At 42.1% G+C, this 23,526-nt stretch overlaps 1 protein-coding gene across 6 annotated transcripts in view; it reads right to left on the reverse strand.

Moving 5' to 3' along the window:
- The window catches only part of LOC132822985 (zinc fingers and homeoboxes protein 3-like), an 88,852-nt gene that overhangs the window by 19,762 nt on the left and 45,564 nt on the right, over positions 1-23,526 (reverse strand). Inside the window, exon 2 of one of the 6 annotated variants that reach the window (XM_060836482.1) lies at positions 18,812-18,974. The exons of the other annotated variants lie outside the window; for them this stretch is intronic. The gene's annotated coding sequence lies outside the window, so the exon portion shown is untranslated. The remainder of the gene's footprint in view (positions 1-18,811; positions 18,975-23,526) is intronic. 6 annotated transcript variants of the gene reach the window in all.

The following is a 23,526-nucleotide window of genomic DNA, read 5'->3' on the forward strand; positions in this document are numbered from 1 at the left end:
GGAGGATCGTTGCAGACTTAATGGGCCGAAAGGCCTCTTTCTACACTATATCGATCCTATGATTTTACTGTTGGAAAAATCCATGCTATGTTAAACTTATTTCATTCATCACGTCAATTTGCTCCTCTCCCTCAACGTTGAACTATTCAATTTAGTCATCCCTGGCCCAGCAGTAGAGCATTGGTGCTGAGCAAATTAGCTGTTTGATTATCCTACATTACAGCAATGTAATCCAAAAGTAGCAAATTGGATTTGGACATCCTCTTTTATTTTAAATATTTTGTTTTAATTTGACCTAGCTTAAAATACTCTTTTCTGAGACAAAATCTTAACTTCTGAGCTCAGAATGAGAAACTGTAGAGTTGGCTGTTTCTTACAGAAATAATTTTTCATGGATCTTTAAAATGTTACAGAGGCGCTAGCAGATGAAAAATACAGTCTCAAAGCTAATTGATCGGAAAATGAGATACGCACAAGAGCATTCAGGGAAAACAACAAGGACACTACCTCCAAAGGAAGAGACTCTTCATGGGGTCAGGTGTCTTTGAATGTATTTGAAAATACTCTTGCTGCCACCCAATGGTGCTAATCCATTAACTAGGTGAGCATTTAGTGCTATGATGGAGACAATACAGGGGGCACTTAGTGACATGATATATTGGTAACATCAGAAGTGAGATGAGGATATAAAGAAATTCACAAAACACTGCAAAATAGATTGTAACATATTTGGACCTCTGATTCACAAAATACACAACTATGAGAAATTCTCCTCGTGCCAAAGCGGGTCAGTATAGGGTAACTAACAGATGTTGCTTTCTACAATCAGTGAATAACTTCATAAATATTGTATCACATAATTGGGACGGTAGATGCTAAACTAGATAGCCCTGTATCTTCTTTCATATTTTTGGATTAGATTCCCTACACTATGAAAACAGACCATTTGGCCCAACAAGTCCACACCAACCCTCCAATCGTACATTTACCCCTAACACTACGGGCAATTTAGCATGACCAACTCGCCTGACCTGCACATCTTTTGGATTGTGGGAGAAAACCCATGCAGACATGGGGAGAATATGCAAACTCCACATAGACAGTCACCCAAGGCAGGAATTGAATCCAGGTCCCTGACACTGTGAGGCAGTAGTGCTAACCACTGAGCCATCCTGCCACCCTTAAGTTCATGGAATGTCAAACCTCCAAAAGCCAAATAGATGCATTGACTCCCAACATGTCCAGAAGTTGCAAGTGACATAAAAGTAAGGGATCAATGACAAATATTGCATTGACAGTACTCTGTCACTTGTGACTTCCCAACCATGAGGACTGGGCGGCACGGTGGCTTAGTGGTTAGCACTGCTGCCTCACAGCGCCAGGGACCCGGGTTCAATTCCCGCCTCAGGCAACTGTCTGCGTGGGTTTCCTCCCACAGTCCAACAACAAATGTGCATGCTAAATTACCTGTAGTGTTAGGTGAAGGTGTAAATGTAGGGGAATGGTTCTGGGTGGGTTGCTCTTCGGAGGGTCGGTGTGGACTTGTTGGCCCAAAGGATTGGATGGCATACTGTTATAACAGCCTATGCACTATATGTTAACATCCATATACATTGGGAGAAAATGAGGGCTGCAGATGCTGAAGATCAGAGCTGAAAAATGTGTTGCTGGAAAAGCGCAGCAGGTCAGGCAGCATCAAAGGAGCAGGAGCAGGAAGGGCTTATGCCCGAAACGTCGATTCTCCTGCTCCTTTGATCCATATGCATTGGTCTTTTCTCAAGCAAAGGTGTCTGAGTTCAGAGAGTTGTGTGCCCTTTATTTGGTATGCTCCAAGACCAATTTGTTCCCTGCAATGTACCCACCTAATGTCAGTTACACAAAATGCAGAACTGGCCTCTCTCAACATCTGTTAATTGCCGTGATACCGATTCATAATCTCTTTGTTTAAACTCCAGGTATGGAAGGGTACCTATCATTAATGCTCATTATCCAGTTTCTTTTTGTTACATAAGTACAGGTCATTTCATTAATGCAAATTCACTATAACACGATTGATGAATTGGGGACACTGTTTCTAAAGCGCAAACTATGAAAGCATGCATTGGTTATAGCGCAATTCCATTTGTTAAAAGGGGCTGCTAGTACACGATGTTCTTATAACAGAAGGTTGCACGAGAACGGAACTACCACATTATAGCAGAACCGACTGCACAAGTTGCTATCGTTTCAGAAAGTTAACACTAAGCAGAGATATTGTCTGTCATTGTTCTTCTCTGTTTTGCATTGCTTTCCTCTGCATCTATGATTTGTTGAAATGATAAAGAAGGTAGTCATCCTGAACCTTGCGCTAGGGTAAATAAACAAATAACTTATTCATTGATTGAATAATTGGAAGGTTTTAAAAGAGAAAATTAAGTCATATCTCACAATTTACCTGAAAGGGCTTTAATATTTTGCGGTTGCTGTGAAATTGAATTTATTTCCCTGAATCACTTGAGTTATTTGGGATATTGTTCAGCACAAATAACCTGGAATTCCAGATGTGTTATCATCATAGTGATCACCTACCAAACGTGTTTGACAGAATGGGGAAAATTCAGTAACTGAAAGATAGTGGTGCCTGTTGAATTGATGTCCATTCAGAGTTGACAACAAGTGTGTCAGCTAAACCCCCATATCTCTCTTACCAGAGTTCTCTCATTCAAAGCGGTTTGACAGCTTGTCAAGCCAATTTCCAACGCATGGAAGATGACGATATTGATAGATTTTGCTAAAATGTCCGAACAAGCATATTGACAGACAATGCTATTTGACTCATTATGCTAACATGATCAACTTCACTTAAAACTATGCACCATTCGTTCATATTCAATGTAAAAAAAGACATTTTTTTATGTAATACAAGTAAAACAAATCAGTTCATTGATTCACAATTAGCCTGGTCTCACTTGAATGCTCATTGGTTCACATTTCCAAAGAAATGAGGAATGTACATGGAATTGCATGAGAGATCATAGGATTCAGTGGACACAATGAGAGGCCTTTAATAGCCCTTGCATCAGGCTGTTCAGATGTTGAGCAGCAACCATAAATTCCAAAATCTTGGCATTACTGGACTCACTGACGGTACAACAAATGACATGGAATTAGAGACTATCTAGTAAATAAAGGACATTTGGGAAAAGAGAAATAGAACAAAATAAAAGCACTAGAACAAGCAACCTGATTGTTTTTTTTAAGGGTCATTATGAGAATTATATGTTTAAGGACCAAATGCATGTGCAATTATTTTCACAAGTTAAGGCACATGGAGTCACAAATGCCAGTGTGCTATTTGCATCATTTCAAGGAACTCTTGATGTACAATGCCAAGCTAATGATTAACACCATTTGCATTCATAGGTTTGAGTGGCAGCAGAAGCTGATGGCATAAAAGGTCAGAATGACCACATAAATCAACGCTATCTCCAAAATCAAAAAGGCACCTTGGGCTGTTTGCTGCTGTATACAACAAGCTGCAGCCATGGGTCCCCAGACAGAAGGCACTAATCCAAGGGCAATGCAGCCAACAACTTCATTGTTATTCCTGCTTTTTCAGAGAGCTCAAACAGCAACCTCCAACAGCTCCTTTCAAACAAGGGTAAATGTCTTCATCAGGACCAGTTTAAAAATTGAAAGCAAATGGGATCATAGTATACTTTTAAAAAACGTACAGCAGCAAAAACGAAATACCAAGTCTCTACAAATCATTTAATAAAGTTACAATTAGAATTTACAACTCTGAGCATTAGGAAGGATGTTCCAGCCTGGAACGGATGCAGAAGAGATTGACAGAGACAATCCCAGGGTCAAGAGGCTTTATATTATGGTGGAGGAACTTGAAAATTTTTAATATTATTCATAAATGGGAAGTGTAAGACACTAAGACACGTGGGTGTCACTAGCTAGACCAGCATTTCTTGTCCATCCCCAGCTGCTCTTGAGAAGATGCTGGTGAACTGCGTTCTTGGAATTACTGCAGTCCATTTCATAAAGGAACAAGTTTCAGAACTTTGACCAAATATCACAGAAGGAATGACATTTTGCGAAGTCAGGATAATGAGTGGTTTGAAGGGGAACTTGTATCTGATGCTCTTGACCTTCTGAGTCATAATGGTTATGGGTTTGAAAGATAATATCAAAGGTGTCTTGGTGAGTTCCTGCTGTGCATCTTGTAGATGGTACACAGTACCAGTACAACGCCTCGATTGCGGAGGGAATGAATGCTTGTGAATGTGGTGTCAATCAAATAGACTGCTTTGTCCCGAATACTGATGAGTTTCTTGAAGGCTATTGGAGCTGCATTCCTCCAGGCAAGTGGGGAGTATTCCATCACACTCCTCAACTGCTCTGTAGCCACATTATTTACATGGCTAGCCCAATTTAATTTCTGGTCAATAATAACTCCCAAGATGTTACTTGACTCTTGTAGACTCAAACTTTGCTATGATTAGATTAATTTCCTACAGTATGGAAACAGGCCCTTCAGCCGAACAAGTCCACACCAACCCTCCAAAGAGTAACCCACCCAGACCCATTCCCCTACCCTATATTTACCCCTGACTAATGCACCTAACACTATGGTCAATTTAGCATGGCCAGTTCACCTGACCTGCACATCTTTGGACTATGGGGGAAACCCACGCAGCCACAGGAAGAACGTGCAAACTCCACATAGACAGTCACCCAAGGCAGGAATTGAACCCAGGTCCCTGGCACTGTGAGGCAGCAGTGCTAACCACTGAGCCACCGTGCCGCCCATTATTATTGTGCAGGTCTTGCTACATTTGGACATTACTTCAGTTCTTGAGTCATGAATGGTGTTGAACAATATGCAAATATCAGCGAACATCCCCACTTCTGATCTTAAGATGGAGGGAAGGTCACTGAAGAAGCAGGTGAAGATGGTTGGGCCAAGGACACTACTCTGAGGAACTCCTGCAATAATTATCTGCAGCCAAAATACCTGCAGGAATCACAACCATCCTTCTTTCAGCCAAATAGGACTCCAACCAACAGACAGTTTTCCTTCTGATTCCCACTGACTCTAGTTTTGTGGTTCTTTGCTCCTTAATGCCACACTGTCCCATGCAGCCTTGATGTCAAAGACTTCCACCTCACCTTTGGAATTATCTCTCTTTTCTCCGGGTTTGAACAAGGTTATAATGAGGTCATGAACTGAATGGTGCTGGAGAAGCACAAACTGAGCATGAGTGAACTGAGTGCAGCTTGATAGCACTATTCATAACCCTGTCCATCGTGATCTACGGCAGAACATAGGTGGCACAGTATTTGGCTGGGTTAGATTTATCCTGCTTTTGATGTACAGGACATGCCTGGGCAATTTTCCACATTGTTGGGGTGTAGCTGTACTGGAGCACTTTCGCTAGGGATACAGCAAGTTCTGGAGCTACTGGTACTACTGGTGTCAGGGCCGATAGCCTTTGCAATATCAAATGTACCCTGCCATTCCCTGATATCACATGGCACATCACAAGTTGATTTGGCTGCAGACTGGTATCTCTAATTCTGGTGACGCAGTGTTGATTCCCTGTCTCGCTGGGTAGCGTCTGTCAAAGGATATGCCAGGTTGTATTGGAGTACAATTCTGATGCAACTGATGGCCCACAAAGCCTCATGGATGCCAATCTTGAGTTGCTAGATCTGTTGTATCTACCCCATTTAGCACAGTGATCGTGCATGATGGAGGATACCCTCAAAGCAAAGATGGGATTTCACATCCACAGGATCGTGCAGTGTTCTCTCCTATCAAGACTATCATGGACTAATGCATCTGTGGCAGGCAAACTGGCGAGGATGAGGTCAAATATACTTTTCCCTCTTGTTGGTTCCCTCACCACCTACTACAATCCCAGTATGGACTCAAGACATGTTGCTGCCAAGCCGCTCTTGGTGATAGACCTTGAAGCACCCCCACCCAGAATACATTTTGTTCCCTTGTCACCCTCTACTTCCTCCAATAGGTGTTCAACATAGAGGAGTACTGAAGAAGAGCAGTAGTGGCTCTTCAGCAGGTGAATTCATCACCCAGGTTTGACCTGAAACTTGTGGAAATAGGCTTCATAAAACACAGGAACAGAAGTAAGCCATTAAGCCCAACAAGTTTGCTCTACCATTCAATGAGGTTATAGCTGATCACATAAACCTCAACTCAACTTTTCTACTTTTTCTTCATAACCCATTGATACCCTTAAGTCTGTCTAAATCAGTCTTGGATATATTAACAGCCCAGCCTCTACAGTCTTCTGCGGTAATGAGTTTCACAAGTTCACTGCACTCAAAGAAAGCAATCATCCTCAGCTCTATCTTAAATATACAACCACTTATTCTGAGATGATGCCCTCTGGTACAAGACTCTCTCATAAGTGGAAACAACCTTTCTCCTTCTACCCTGTCAAGTCCCCTAATAATCTTGCACATTTCAATAACATTGCTTCTCATTCTTTTTTTTCATTGAATATTGGCAAAATCTAGACAACCTCTGTTCATAAGATGATCCCTCCACATCCAGTATTAACTTAGTGAACTTTCTCTGGACTGCCTCCAATGCCAGTGTATCTTTCTTTAGGTAGAAGATCCAAAACTGTTCAAAGTACTCTAGCTGTCGTCTGACTAGAGCCTTGTATTGTTTTAGTAAAATTTCCCTACTTTTGTCGTCCATTCTCTTTAAAATAAAGGCCAATGTTCCATTTGCCTTCCCTATTACCTGCTGAGCTTGGATGCTAGCATTTTGTGATTCATGGATGAGGACTCCATGATCCCTGTGTTCCATCACTTTCTGTAGTCTTTCTCCATCTGAATAACATTAAGTTACTTTATTCTTCTTGCCAAAGTGCATAACCTCACATTTCCCCACATTGTATTATACCTGCCAAGTTTTTTTGCCTATTTGCTTAACCTGTCTGTATCCCTCAGCAGAGTCTTTGTGCCAACCTCACCACTTGTCTTTCCACTAGCTTGACTATAATGTAGTCACTTTCCTCATTCAAGTTCATTTATATTGTAAATAGTTGTGGACCTAGCACTGATCCTTGTGGCACAGGTTTCCATCCTGAAAATGGTCCCCCATTGCAATTCTTTTTCTTCTATAGTTAACCAATCTGCAATCCATGCTAATATACTACCTCCAACACAATGGCCTCATCTTATTGAATTGACTATTGTGTGGTACCTTATCAAGTGTTTCCTCAAAAATATATATCACATCCACTGTTTACCCTTTATTTATTCACAGATCAGAGCTGGCTGGCTAGGCCAACATTCGTTGTCCATCGCAGAGGTTCAATTAAAAGTCAACCACATTGGGGTGGGTCTGGAGTCATATGTAGGCCAGACCAGGATGGCAATTTCCTAGTAAACTGGATGAGTTTTTCTCCCAACAATTGGACAATGGATCATCATTAGATTCTTAATTCCAGACTTTGTTTTTACTGAATTCAAATCTGCCATGGCGGGATTTGAATTTACGTCCCCAGAACATGACCTGGGTCTTGTATTTAACAGTCCAGTGATAATGCCAATAATCCATCGCCTCCTCTTAATTCTACTTATTACTATCTCAAGGACTTCTTGTAAATTTGTCAGGCATGATTTTCCCTTCATGAAGCTATGCTGATTCTGCTTAGTCATATTCTGTATTTCTAAATAGAACAAAGAACAAAGAAAATTTACAGCCCAGGAACAGGCCCTACAGCCCTCCAGGCCTGAGCCGATCCAAATCCACTGTCTAAATCTGTCGCCCAATTCCTAAGTATCTGTATCCCTCTGCTCCCCACCTACTCATGCATCTGTCCAGACGCATCTTAAATGAATCTACAGTGCCTGCCTCTACCACCTCTGCTGGCAAAGCGTTCCAAACACCCACCACCCTTTGTGTGAAGTACTTGCCGCATGTATCCTCCTTAAACTTTCCACCTCTCACCTTGAAAGCGTGACCTCTCGTTATTGAATCCTTCATCCTGGGAAAAAGCTTATCTCTATACACCCTGTCTTACCCTTGAGTTTGTAAACCTCAATCAGATCCCCCCTCAATCTCCTTTTTTCTAATGAAAACAATCCTAACCCACTCAACCTCTCTTCATAGCTAGTACCTTCCAAACCAGGCAACATCCTCATAAACATTCTCCACACCTTCTCCAAAGCATCCACATCCTTTTGGTAATGTGGCGACCAGAACTGTACACAGCATTCTAAATGCGGCTGAACCAATGTCTTGTACAATGTTTTGGTATTGCACCTTTTATAATAGACTCTAAAATTTCTGAGTAACATGTTAAGCTAACTGGCCAATGGTTGCCTGTTTTTCTTTTGCCTCTTTCCCTTCTTAAATAAAGATATTACATTGGGAATATGCCAGTCTTCTTGAACCTTCCTGGAATCTAAGATTCCTGGCAGAATACTACGAGTGCATTCAATATGTTTGAGCTACTTCCTTTCATATGCATCCCCTCAGGGAACCTATTGGTCTTTAACTCTTTCAGTTTCCCAAGCAATTTGTCTCTAGTGCTTTCATGGGTTCCAGAATCAATGCTGAGGACATGTATGAAAACTCCCAGCAACTGTTTAATACTGTGCACCATCTCTAAGCTAGATTTAACTGAGCTAACCAAATGAATAGGACATACCCAAGGATGGTGATGGTGTTACTGGTGTAAGGTATGACTCCATGACTATGACTGCTTCAGGCTATTGCTTGTCTAGTCTGTGAGGCAGCTTTCAATTTTGGCACTAGCTCCCAGATGCTGGTAAGGAGGACTGTCAAAGTGGTTTCCTGTGCATAGGTCAAAACCGAGTGACCTACCCAGTCTCATTACTTTTTTGAGACTTGCGAGCAATTGGTACAACTGAATGTCATCCTAGACCATTTCAGAAGGCAGAGCACAGCATCTGAGGAGCAGGAAAATCGACGTCTTGGGCAAAAGCCCTTCATCATCCTGATTTTCCTGCTTCTTGGATGCTGCCTGACCTGCTGTGCTTTTCCAGCACCACTCTAATCTAGACTCTGATGTCCAGCATCTGCAGTCCTCTCTTTGGCCCATTTCAGAAGGCAGTTAAGAGTCCACCACATTATGGTTCTGGAGTCACATGTAGGCCAGGCCAGGCAAGACAGTTTCTCTTTCACAGACATCAGAGAACTAGATTTTTTTTTTGACAATCAGTAATGATTAATTTGATTTATTATTGTTACACATACCGACTTACAGTTAAAAGTATTGTTTTGCGTGCTGTCCAGGCAAATCATACCTTGCATAAGTACATCAAGGTAATAGAAGAGAATGCTGAATATACTGTTACAGCTATAGAGAAGGCTCCGGGAAAGATCAACTCTGATGTATGTTGATTTCACACTCATCATTAAATTTTCAGTTGTGGGTTTTTTTTTTACAAAATTGAATTCAGATTCCATTTTCTGCCATCATGGGATTCAAACCTGACTCTGCAGGACATTTGCATGCACCACAAGAGCCCTCTTAGGTTGACATAAGCCTGAGGACTATCATTATATGTTTTGTGCTATACATGTACTTCACAACCTTTTACTATCACAGTACTGGTTCATGGTTGAGAGTGTGGTGCTGGAAAAGAACAGCAGGCCAGGCAGCATCCGAGGAGCAGGAGAATCAACGTTTCGGGTACTGGTTCATGTCAGTTCACAGATTAACTAACATCTCCCAGTGATTATAAAATCTTTAGTGTGGGGCGATGAATATAAATGCTTGTTTCTTTCAAGGGATTAAGTGGTTGAAGGAAGTAAAATGCAGTGGATGGATTTTTATCTGAGTATGTTTTTAAAAATATTGAGTGTATCAGTTGGTACTTAGAACTTTGTTACATCTCAGCATGGTTTCTGATATCTGCCCATAAGAGATACTTAAAGAAATAAGGGCAAAGGATTGTAGTGAGAGAGTTAACTGGCTTCAGTTGGCATAGGGACTGTAAAGAGCCATGGGATCGGGTACAGGGATATAGGTTGGCATAGAGGACATGAGGATCCATGTGGGTATGAGAAAGGATGGGTTCACATGCATGGGAATGGTGGTTGAGGGCTGTTTTTGGTAATTTTTCCCCAGACCACTGATCCAGATGTTTCAAACATTTTTCCTCCACAGCTGGCAGCTCCTGTGTTCACCTTTGAACTCTTTGTGGGGATAGCAGCCCTTCTCCAGTTAACACGCCTTCACCCCCAGAATAAGGATTAGAATATCTGGGACACTTCCTGCAAAGCTGCAAGTTTTCCCAACTTCAGATTGTCAGGTCATTGTAACGCCCCAGCACACAATCGCTAACTCAGCATTAGCTGGTAATCAAATCCACTGCGTTTGGATTCTGCCTTTCACAATGAAGCCATTGCAGGAGATTTAAATTTTTATAAACATGCTCCTGCTACTCTTTGAAGGTGGTCTACAAAAAATTGTAAATACACATCTCCCTTTGATACGTTAGGTTAGTATGAACGTTCAGGCCCAAGCCTTTAAAGAAAAGCAAGGAATAACTCAAGTACGCAGTTTCTTTTTATTATGTATTGTCTATACTAATGATTGAGTGATACATGTTAATTCTTGGAGACTCCAGAAAAATCCTCTCAACCGTAGACAATGCTGCAAGAAGAATAGCCCATGGCATCATGCTAGTTCATTCCAATGATGTGGGCCACCAAGACATCAATCTATAAAGCGCTCTTGGTACAGGTAAAGCTAGGATCAGTCTGGATTATATTTGGTAACAGAGCATTGTTATGGTCAGACCTTGATTTCCGCTCAGTACAATTCCAGAGATCCACTCGTTTCTTCTGTAACAGTACATGTTAATAGTCAGTCTCCAATCAGGGTCTATACTGTAGGTTCCACCTAATGTATTATTTCACCCACCACAAAGACAAAGTCTACTGTTGAAGGAGAAAGCCAGCTATAATCTTATTGACACTCTGCTTTCTGATGTCCTTACTAAGATATTTGTCAATCAGACGATATGCACTGACAACATATATTTTTGGGGGTATGCGATTGGACAAATGTTTACCTGCAGTGGCAAAGGCTGGTGTGGCATCAGAACCGAACACTCTTCCTGTTCATTTACCAGTGAAACAGAATGAGATCTGCTCAGTTCCATTCTCCTAACTTCAGATTGTCAGGTCGTTGTAAGGCCCCAGCACACAATCGCTAACTCAGCATTAGCTGGCAATCAAATCCACTGCGTTTGGATTCTGCCTTTCACAATGAAGCCATTGCAGGAGATTTAAATTTTTATAAACATGCTCCTGCTACTATTTGAAGGTGGTCTACATAAAATTGTAAATACACGTCTCCCTTTGATACATGTTAGGTTAGTGTGAAAGCCTTGGGGGGGTTTGGGGATTTGAGGATTTGGGTGGGAATTTAATTTAAAACCACTGAAGTCATCATAAAGCAGCTGCTGCATCGGCATGTAAATTCTGCCCAAATATATCAGGTTTGATATATTGTTTCCAACAGTGACTGCAAGAGAATTGTATGCGGATCAGAAAAAAATGCAGTCTTTAAAAAAACCTTCCAGCAGACAAGCCAGTCTTAACAGTCTCACTGTGGTCTTCACAGGCAGTGGAAGGTGAATGTGCTTTAACCACAGACTGCCTTGGGGAATTAGATTAGCAGCTTGGTACTGCACTGCTTGGTGCTGCAACAGCAGTCTATCAATTTTTTTGCTCTCTCCACTTGATTGAATTGCTGCACTTATTAATAGGTGGACAACAGCTGTCCTCAGGAAAAGAGAACACATTTCTGTTTGCAGCTTGTCTCCACATCAAGCAGCCTGGTTGATGTGGTCTGTATTTATCTGGAGGAGCCAAAGTAAAATAACCTCTTAATGGGCCAAACACAATTACACCTTGCTACAGTGTGGAAGTAGGCCATTTGGCCCATTGAGTCCACCATGACTTTCCAAACAGCATTCCATCCAGACCCATGTCCCTACCACATCCCTGTAACCTTGCATTTCCCATGGCTAATCCACCTAGCTTGCACACCATAGAATCCCTACAGTGTGGAAACAGGCCCTTCAGCCCAGCAAGTCCACACTGATCCTCCAAAAAGAGTAACCTACCCAGAACTATTCCCCTACCCTATTATTCTACATTTACCCCTGACTAATGCACCTAACCTACACATCCCTAAATACAATGGGCAATTCAACATGGCCAATTCATCTAATCTGCACATCTTTGGATTGTGGGAGGAAACTGGAGCACCCGGAGGAAACCCACGCAGACACAGGGAGAATGTGCAAACTCCACACAGACAGTCGCCCAAGGCTGGAATCGAACTTGGGTCCCTAGCGCTGAGGCAGCAGTGCTAACCACTGAGCCATCATGCCGCCCTGGACACTGCGTGGCTAATCCACCTAACCTGGACTTTAATTGAGATTGTGTTGACATCTGGATTTTTATTTTAAAAGAAGCTGGCCTAATAGCAACTGTGTAATCACTGTCAATTGTCATAAAAACACAAATATCCTGGCAGTCATGTGACTCCAGATCCACAGCGACAGGGGGGTTGATTCTGATCTCTGCCCTCTCTGGAATTAGGATTGAGCAATACGTGTTGGCATAGTTAGTCACACCCAAATTCCATGAAAAAACTTTTAGTAAGCCAACATTTCAATTAATTTAGAAGCCTGACTGCGTTGGTACTTTGGGAACAGGAGAAGAGGATAATCCGGTATATTGCTTAGGGAGGAATCAAAACATCCAGTGGCATTAAGAAGTGCTCATGAGTTTAACAGATGCAAAGTAGATGGAGAGATTGATCCTCCGTTTGATGTGTTCTGCATTTGATCTGGGAGTGACCAATGTCAGCATGGTACAAAAAGTGGAAACGTTCGGTTCCAAACTACCAGCATCTTGCACCATGCCAAATCCAAGTTAAGGCTGAAAGGCCATATTTTTACTTTATCTGATATTTATCATGAGTAAGTGGAATAAACAAGGAAACAAGAATAGAAGGAAGCAATAATGCAACTTGAGCTCTGCTCACAGTCGGCAATCCTTCTCAACTGATAGCACTCTTAACTGGAATCACAAGTTGCTCGTTCAAGTCCAGGGTTTGAAACCGACACTCCCAGTGCGGCATTTAGGAATGCTGTACTGTCACGGGTGTTGTCTTTCTCATGAGATGTCAAACTGAGGCTCAATGCACCTGCATCGATGGATGTAAAAGAGGAGCAGGGTAATACTGTACTGGCCAGCATTTACGTTAAATCATCAGAAGAACAGATTATCTGGTCATTGCCATTTGCAGGGTCTTCCTATATGTTAATGTGCATATTGGCTGCCATATTTCCTAAAGGTATAATCGCTATAGTCCCACAGAACGATACACTGTTGTCTCATTGCAACCGATTGGTGATGGCATAAGCTGAGGGCCACCATACCTCAGGTGAGGGGACAGAGTCCTTCATGGTAATCTCAGCCAGTGTGGGAAATTGATGGTCACATTGTTGACCATTACTTTACATCACAAACTGACCATCCAGCCAACTGAGCTATACAACCCCATTTCCTCCGATACAACTCAGTGGCTCAGTGATTACACTGCTGCCTCACAGCATCAAGGACTCAGGTTCAATTTCAGCCTTGGGTGGCTGCGCAAACTCACACAAACATTCTCCCCGTGTCTGCGTGAGTTTCCTCCAAGTGCTCCGGTTTCCTCCCACACTCCAAAGATGTGCAGGTTAGGTGAATGAGCCATGCTAAATTGCCCACAGTGTTCAGGGGTGTGTAGGTTTGGTGCATTAGGCAGGGGTAAACGTAGAGCAATAGGGGAATGGGTCTGGCTGGGCCAAAGGGCCTGTTTCCATACTGTAAGGATTTGATTCTATTCTATTCTTTTCAACAGTAACTACAGTTCAAAAATATACTTCACTGGCTGTACACTGCTTTGAGACATCTGGTGACAAAGACAAGCATTGCTGACTAGAAAGGTACAGTTACACACACGCACATATGCCAGTGCAGTTAATCCCACCACCGTTCTGGGTTAATGCACTCAATAGCAGGTTTCCGTGTGCAGCTGCCGAATGGTTGAAATGAAAGAATCATAGACCGTGTAACTGTAATTGATGCTGTATCTGTACAGGAAGTGCTCTCCCTTGTGCTGTTGTGCTGCAGAGAATGTTTGTGAATCTTGCGAAAATTGCACCAGAGTAAAGGAATAAAAATGAAAATTGACCTCAGAGCTTCTGACCAAGTTTAGAACGCCATAGAAATGCCTTAAATCCAATGCCAAGTGCCTCATATTGTAGCAGGCCAGGCCTCCATAAGTTCAGGGCCTTAGCAACATAGGCGTAGTAGAACAAATTCTTTTGAGGTGAGGGAAAGATCATGCTTTATTAGGTACAATTGGATCTGAAAGAAGCCCAAGGGGAAGAGGAGGAGGAAAAGACTTGTGACTAAGGTGCTCCAACTGTGTCTTAATGGAGCAACTGAAGATTTGGAATGAACCAGCAGACGTCACCACTGTTTTCAACATTAATACCACAGGGTCCCATCAGACATCTGTAAAGGATATCAAAAGGAGTCAGTCAATGTACACCAAGGGTATAATTGGATGCCTGGTTTCACTGCACACATACACCTAACTGTGACTGCTATCTGCAGTAGACGAGGCAACTACTGACTTAGCGAGGTTTTGCCGACACAACTGTAACTACCAACAAAGCTATGACAGGCTTACATTGGGAGTAATAGGACTCTACAAACATGCAACCTGAATGCAACCACTGCCACATTTTTGATGGATGCCCGAAGCACATTTTCATGGAGAAACACAATCACTTTCATTCTGAGGTAGTCAAATGTGACCCAGCTCTTTAAAAAAAGACAGATGAATGAGCAACTGGCTCCTTGTGAGTTACGTGCTGCCTGGTATAACTGGTGAAGACTTTGTACTTTCGCCCAACAGTATTCAATCTGTACAAAGAATAAATATTCAGAAGCGTTTCCCGGGGTGGAAAATTGACTGCAAGTATATCACTAACTTGTAATACATTGACACAGTTCAACTCGTAGAATCAGAATGGCCCTGTAAAATATCACAGTTTAAGTAAAATCAAGAAGATTAGAAATATAAAAAAAGCTGGAAAAACTCTGATAAGGTCACTGACCTGAAACATTAACTGTTTCTACAGAGGCTGCTGGACTTGCTGAGGTAAACAAAATAGAATTGGAAAACCTTTCAGATTTCCAGTATCTGCAGTATTTTCTTTATTAGTGAGTTTTGAGAGGATTTGTAGCTCAGGTTGAGGTTCTGGATGTAGGTTTTCTTGCTGAGCTGGAAGGTTCATTTCCAGACGTTTCGTCACCCTACTACGTAACATCTTCGGTGGGCCTCAGGTGAAGCAATGTACATGATTCCTGCTTTCTATTTATATGTTTGGGTTTCACCACAGGAAATGACATCACCAACTCAAAGAAACCCAAACATATAAATAGACAGCAGGAATCATGTACAGCGCTTCACCTGAAGATGTTACCTAGTAGAGTGACGAAATGTCTGGAAATGAACTTTTCAGCTCAGCGAGCAAACCTACATCCAGTATTCTGTTTATGTTCTAGAAGCTTAAAATATGGATTAACTGTGAACACTGAAAATATGTAAACAAACAATGGCATTTAGAAGAATAACATTAGAAGAAACTAGAGTGAAGATTGAAGTGGATGACATTGCATTACATTGTGCACTTAGTACAAATGGTAACAGAAGATTGGGGTGTGATGCAGAGACAGTCAGAAGTAATTCTGTGAAGATGAAGAAAGTTTTAACAACACGAAAATTCCAGTTTGTCAAAAGGAAACGTGCCATAAGTTGATGCATTTTACCCACTTTCCTCAGAAACCAGGACAAAAGCAAAGATCAATGGAAGAAAAACAGAGGTTTGAAATGTGGATCCTGACATACATGCTTCGAATTCAGACCATGAAGCAAGTGAAAAGGGCTTGAAACGGCACACAGCAACTCTAAGAGGAACATTCAGAAAAGAAAATGTCAGTAATTTCAAAAGCTACCAAGATTTCATCCAGATGGTAACATGGAGGGAACACAGAGTCACAGTCACACAGCACAGAAACAGACCCTTCGGTCCAACCAGTCCATGCCAAACTAAACTAGGCCTACCTGCCTGCTCCTGCCCATCTCCCTCCAAACCTTTCCTATTCAGGTACTTATCTGCCCACATCCACCACTTTCTCAGAAAGTTCATTTCACATTTGAACCAAACTTGTGTGCAAGAAAAGTTGCCCCACATATCTTTTTTAAATCTCTCTCCTCTTACCTTTAAAACATGCCCCCAGTCTTGAAATCCGTCATCCTAGGGAAAAGACACCCACCATTATCCCTATCTGTACCCCTCATGATTTTATAAACCTCTATAAGGTCATCTCATACACTCCAGTGAAAAGAAGTCTGAGCCTATCCAGCCTGTCTTTGTAATTCAAATCTTCCGTATCTGGCAACATCCTGGTACATCTCTTCTCAAGCTTCATAATATCCATCCTGTAACTGGGTGACCAGAACTGAACTCCAGAAGAGCCCTCACCAATGTCCTGTAAAACCTCAGCACGACTTCCCAACTCCTGTACTCAAACAAACCGAAGGAGTTGCTGTATGATAATGTCTCAAAGCATTTGCAGCCTGTGTTGCAGTGGGTGTTTGAGGATGGTGAGAGACAGGCAAGTGTGATATGTGATGACAGCTAATCTCCCTGGCAGGAATAGCTATAAACACGATGGGACTGGGGGGGGCGGGGTGTAAACCTGACTGACAGCACCTGTGCTCAAATCCTCAAACACGAGGAGAAATCATATACAAGAAATACAAATGAACCACAGGCAAATATTTGCCGATGACTGCAGTTTAAAAGAAATCCATTAGGTAAGATCAGAGGTCATGATAAAATAGTCCAGACCATCCGATAGCAAGACAGACAGTCATTTCTGCAGCAGAGATGGGAGTTGCCCATTGGGACCTGGAGGAATCTCTGATGTAGCAGAATGGAAAGTGAAGGTTCTGCTCGGTTAACTCCTTTTTTGCCTGAAACCCCCTGAAAGTATCTAATCAAATCTGAGAAACTAAAGATTATTCTGCAGGGTATTGACAGTTACTAGGAAAAGTTAGACAATTAAAAACCTAGTTGCCTGGTAATGTACCATACATAACCCCAGACTCTGACCCAACAGCCCCTCTCCTCCTCCATCTCCAACTGGACCCTACACTATTTCCTCTCCCCTCCGGGAGTTGACATATTCCCCTTCCCCGACACCAGTCCCAGCAAACAGCCTTCCCCTCTCAACCTTGCTGAACTAAACATGCCCCTTTCCCCTTTACCAAACCCGAAGCTCACTATCTCCCTTATCAAACATGGCATCCCACTCACTGGACTACCACCATCACTAACCCATCAATCCTGACCCACCCTACCCACTCCACCTGGCACTCTTCCCACCTTGCACTCTGGCTCCCTACCCGCCTAGCACCCGAACCTCACACTTGGCTCACATGCCCTTTCACAGCAGCTGTCCAGTGGCCAGTGCTGCTGGATCTGTAAAAGCACAGAATATGGCAAATACTGCCATGAAAAAGGCAGTGTGGTTCAGTTTCTCAACCCTGCCACCTTGCACTACAAGGAACCCATTACAGCACAGTTCATATTTCTGAAGGAGTTGTGATCAGAATTTCCTGTTAAAAATGCACAACGTTAATTTAGTATTTGTCATTAAGAGCAGAGTGGGATTCTGACTGCAACTGCTACTCGTCAGAAAATCCCTCGCGATGTACCACGATCAATGCAAGTTATAAAGCCATGCTTCAGTTACTGAAGGTGTTCAGGATGCATGGGGAAATAAAAAGGTGTTGTTGTGTAGTGGAATGTGCTACAGGGGAAAGCGATGGACTGGACTACTGGAAAGATGGCTTTTGCCCGAAATGTCGATTTTCCTGCTCCTCGGATGCTGCCAGACCTGCTGTGCTTTGCCAGCACCACTCGTATCTAGACTACTGGGAAGATGGGTTCAATTCTCACCAGGGCAGGTGGTGGAATTTACGTTTAAATTAAAAGACTTGCTTTGATTTCCACGTTCCAAGTGACGATGATCATGAAACAGTTAGCAATTGTCACAAAAACCCAGCTGCTTCACTAACATCCTTTAGAGAGGGAAATCTGACATCTTCACCAAGTCTGGCTTCTGTGTGACTTCAGATACAAAGCAATGTAATGTGGTCACCTCCCAACAGCTCTCTGAAAACGTGGAGCAAGCCACTTATTTCAAGGGAAATTAAAGGTGGGCAAACAAACATTTGACTGTCATCAAGACCCACATCCCACGAAAGAGTCAAGAAATATGCTGTCGACAATGATCTCAAAACTGGATGAAACAAAGAACGTCAGGATTGGAAATCAGACGAGGCAACACTATGCAAAAGTCACCACCGGCTATAATGCCCCCAGAGTAAGAGAGATAGATGCACAGGAGTGTTAATAACTAATTGGTAATAGGATCGGACTGACCATGTTGGCAAACTAGCAATCCAGAGAGCACATATGTAAATCTGATTGTGGCAGCTACAGAATTTAAATTCAGTTTAAAAAAAATCTAAAATGCCCTCAAGGTTATTGCGTTTTAAAAAAAAAAGCAAGTTCCATGGAAATAGACCCCAGCAACAAAAGATGGAGTAGCTACATATTGAGGACCTCTGCCCATCTACAAGTGAAAATTCATCCATACCAGTACTGTGGGTTTGAAATTGCTCTTCATTTCCATCATTACATGTGTGTAATAAATGCCTGTATCGGGGATGATGTTTATCGATGCAAGATTGGGGTAGTGTATGTAATGATGGTTGGTGCTTTCAACAACCACTCTTCTGTGGTATGCACTGAAGGTCACTCTGTGAAGACAGAAGACAGGGTATAATGAGTACACAGACAAAATTGTCTTTGGGAACTGTGTTATTTGATAAATTAAGTTCTGGTATACAGAGTGTAAAGGACACATGGAAGGAGTTGCAAATCATAGAATCGATTACTCGTGTCATATATCAGGTGGGTCTTTAATCTTTTTAGGATATGTAGCTTTGATAGTTTCCAGCTCCATTCAAATGATAGAATGGTTATGACAAAGAAAAAGAGAGACCACTCGGTTTGTTATATCCATGCCAGTACTCTGCAAGAGCAACTCAGCAACTCCTACCTTTTCTTATAAACTTGCAATATTTTTCTCTTCACATAATTATCTAGTTCCCTTTTGAAAGCCACTCACAGGCATCCATTTCCAGATCTTAACCATTTGCTGCATAAAGAAAAATGTTTCTTCACATCCCCACGTTTGGCTCTGTTGTCCACCTCAAATCAGTGTTCTCTGGTTTGTGATCCTTCAGTGAAAGAGAAATTTCCATTTACTCTGTCCAAATCCCTCATGATTTGCAGCTCATCTATCAAATCTCCTCTTAACCACCACTTCGGAGAAGAACAGTAGCAAATTTGAGATAAAAACATGTTACAGTCTGTTCTAATTCACGGTTTTTGTTCTGTTCAATCTTGAAACAAGAAGTGATGTACTTTAAAGCCAGATGATTTCAAGTCATGAAAAGGTGTCCTTGCAAAACATTTCTGTAGCCATTATGGATCATGTCCATAATATAGATCATGTCATTTGCATTAAATTGGTTTAAATTAAACAAACTTACCACCTCTTCCTGACTTTTCAGTCTGTGCGGTGTTTCTTACATTTAAAATCTAAAATGCCCTCAAGGTTATTGTGTTTTTAAAAAAAAAGACAAGTTCCACGGAAACAGACCACAGCAACAGAAGATAGAGTAGCTGCTTATTGAGGACCTCTGTTCCCTGTAACTTCTTATCTCACGCCGATCACTCATCTCTACATTTTAGTGCACACACAGCACTTTAAAGATCTCTGCAGTGTTCAGACTTCATTCTTCATGTGACGTTCATGTGCAGATTAAGACAGGAACATCTCACTTTATTAAGGTCCACTTTTCCAAGTCACGCTGTTGCCCTCAAGACTTCTACCCAGATTTTAAGAGTATTGGGTTAGCTTGTCCTCAGTGATTTGCTGCTATTTTTCATCTCCAAGATTAGTTAGCACTTTTAAAAATCCTGCTCCAGGTCCATTTTAGTCAAATCACAATTGCAAACATTTTTCATTTGGATACCCACTGACAAAAGATCAGGAAACAGAATTGTGTTGTTTGCAAAAGAAATAAATGAACAAAAGCAAATGTTTTTCCCAATTCACTCACAGGATGCAGGCGTTGTTGTCGGGCAATCATTTATCGCCTGTCCCTAATTGTCCTTGAGATGATTCCTTTCTGAAATACTGCAGTTCATTTGGTGTGGGTAGACGTAAATTACCATTAGGAAGGGTATTGTAGGATATTGACACAGCGACAGTGAAGGAACAGCAATAAATTTCCAAGATTGTGACTCTACGGTTGCCACTAAACCACCTAAAAGCCTAACTACTTCAACAGGTTCCAAACAACCTCTTTTTCCAGGACATTCAACGTAATGGGGTTTACTGCCTCAATAGGTTTTCCAAATCAGCTGCCTTGCATATTAGTTGCTCCAGCATTGTAATAACATGTAGGTCATGAGGATGCTAGGTTGTCTTGAAACAGACGGTCTTCAGGGAAGGAGTAATTAAATCTATGAAGACAATGTAATCCTTAACTGGACGTGGTGCGTGCCAAAAATAAAGTGTCCCAAGTGAGTACACTAATCGTATTAGTTAATTTTCAAATGCCTCTAAAAAGTGCCCAAACTAATCCATGAAACATGCCATAGCCCAAACCATGGTCTATAGCAGCAGTTCAAAAAGTGTGATCTGTGGACCACTGCTGTCTGCAAGAGCCCAAGGGACCCCCAAGCTGGCCTGACTCCCAAATAAGGAGACAGGCAACACCACAGCAGAGAATATACATAACAACCAGCTAGAATCCTCATTCTCACCACTCACATGATAACACACAAGGCCACTCATGTGCATGGCATGTTACCGTAAGCATGAGCAGTTTCGTTATCTGGGCGGTGTGGACGGGTTGGACTGAAGGGTCTGTTTCCATGCTGTACATCTCTATGACTAGAGAAAGTGTGCATTATTGGCTGGGCCAGCACTTATTGCCCATCCTTAAGTGACCTGCAGAGGGTGCTGGTGAGCTGCCTTGATCCACTGACTATAGTGCACCCAAAATGTTGTTTGGGAGGAAGTTTCATGATTTAGTGGTGCTGGAAGAGCACAGCAGTTCAGGCAGCATCCGATGCTGCCTGGACTGCTGTGCTCTTCCAGTACCACTAATCCAGAATCTGGTTTCCAGCATCTGCAGTCATTGTTTTTACCTAGTTTCATGATTTAGATGCAGTGACAGTAAAGGATTGTGATGAAGTTCCAAATCAGGATAGTACTTGGTTTGGAGGAAAATTTGTAGGTAGTAGTGTTCCCATCTAATAACAAATACTGAAGGAAACTCAAAATGTCTCCCAGCACATGTCAAGAGAGAAACAGAGTTCACATTGAGTTCAGTGAGCCTCCTTTGGTTATATCAGATCCCCAATACCAATACCCACAGTACTTTCCTTTTATTTTATATTCCCATGTATTTGCTACCCTTGTCCATCTAGACAGTAGAGGTCATGGATTTGGAAGATGCTACCAAGAGATTAGTTACTGCACTGCATTTTGTAGATGTGATGTTCTGCTGCCCACTGTGCATTAGCAGTGCAGGGAGTAAAATGTTGAAGGTATTGGATGAAGTGCCGATCAAACTTCTGTTTCCGAGGTGGTGTTGAGGTGTGAGTGTTCTTGGAGCTGCATTCTTCCAGGCATTGCAAAGTATTTCATCACATTGCTGGCTTCACTTTGTGGCCAGGCTACAGGCAAACAAAAGAAGAAATACTCACTACACAATTCCTCGCCTCTGATCTGCTCTCACAGGCAGTGTTTATATGACTGGTCCAGTTCAGGGTCTGGTCAGTGATCACCATCGAGGAGGTTATAGTAGGCAATTCAGCAATGGTACTGCTATGGAATGTTAAGGACATAAAAAACCTGCAGATGCTGTAATCCAAGGTAGACAAGCAGGAGACTGGAAGAACACAGCAAGCCAGGCAGCATCAGGAGGTGGGGAAGTCAACATTTCACATGTAATCCTTCTTCCTGATTGAATGCCAAGGGGCTTGTTTTTAAGCTTCTTTCTAGTTGGAGATGGTCGCTGCCAGACACTGGCAGCAGAAATGTTACACGTCACTTTTTAGTATAAGCCTGGATATTGTTCAGGTCTTGCTGCATGTATGAGCTGCTTTAGTATCCAAAGAGTCACAAATTGTGCTGAACATCGTACAGATCATGAGCAGACATCCCCATTTCAGATCTTATGATGGAGGGAAGGTCATTGACGAAGCAACTGAGAATGGTTGGGCCTAGGATACTACCCAAGGACACTTGCAGCCATGTTGAGCCAAGATGATTTGCTCCAACAACTACAAACATCCTCCTTTGTATGAGTTTGACTCTAACCAGTGGAGAGTTGCCCACAATTTTCACTGACTCCAGATGTTAGGGTCCCTTGATACTCCACCTGGGCAAAGGTTGTCTTGACGTCAACTGCAGTCACCCTCACCTCACATCTGGAATTCAGCTTTGTGTCGATGGGATCCGGGCTGTAAAGAGGCCAAGAGTTGATCGGCTCTGGCAGAACCCAAACTGAGCATCAGTGACCAAGCTATTGCGACACAAGTGCCAATGGATAGCACTGTCAATGACTCTTGCACCAGTTTGCTGAGGTTGAGAGGGCAACAATTGGCCAGGTTGGAGTTTCCTGCTTTCGTATACATGGGCAATATTCCACACTGCCAGGTGGATGCCGGTGTTGTACCTGCACTAGAACAACACGTCGAGGGGAACAACTAATTCTGTGGCATAATACTATTGTCACAGTTAATTTGGTTTGACCTGTAGGGATGCAAGTATTAGTTTTTCAAAATAATTCTGATGGTTTTACAACATGCTTGAATGTTTCAAATATGTGTTCTATATTATTGTTTAGAACGTGTAAACTTATCTACTTTAGTTTCCAGCCTGAATTATTAATTCACTTACATTTCATAAAGAATACAAAAATTTATTACATTAGTAGTTCAAGAAAAATATTTAGAGTTTCTTTATCGTTTACATGATGGATATTCCACCCATTAACTTCATATTTAATTTACAGAATCAAGTATAAGAGAGCAGAGTAGGACTGGTAATAGTCAGCAGATGAATGAGTTGAGAAAGCAGTACTTCTCAACAATGTCATGTGTATTTAAGATTCTCTGGATTAAATATAGAATGCATCCTCAAGCAGAACAGAACTGTGGATATTGCAAGAGGACATTGAAACCTTGAACACCAAACAGTTTATATACCATAGCCCGTAATGAGTC

The sequence above is a fragment of the Hemiscyllium ocellatum genome, chromosome 15 (assembly GCF_020745735.1).
Source record: "Hemiscyllium ocellatum isolate sHemOce1 chromosome 15, sHemOce1.pat.X.cur, whole genome shotgun sequence".
NCBI classification, from domain to species: domain Eukaryota; kingdom Metazoa; phylum Chordata; class Chondrichthyes; order Orectolobiformes; family Hemiscylliidae; genus Hemiscyllium; species Hemiscyllium ocellatum.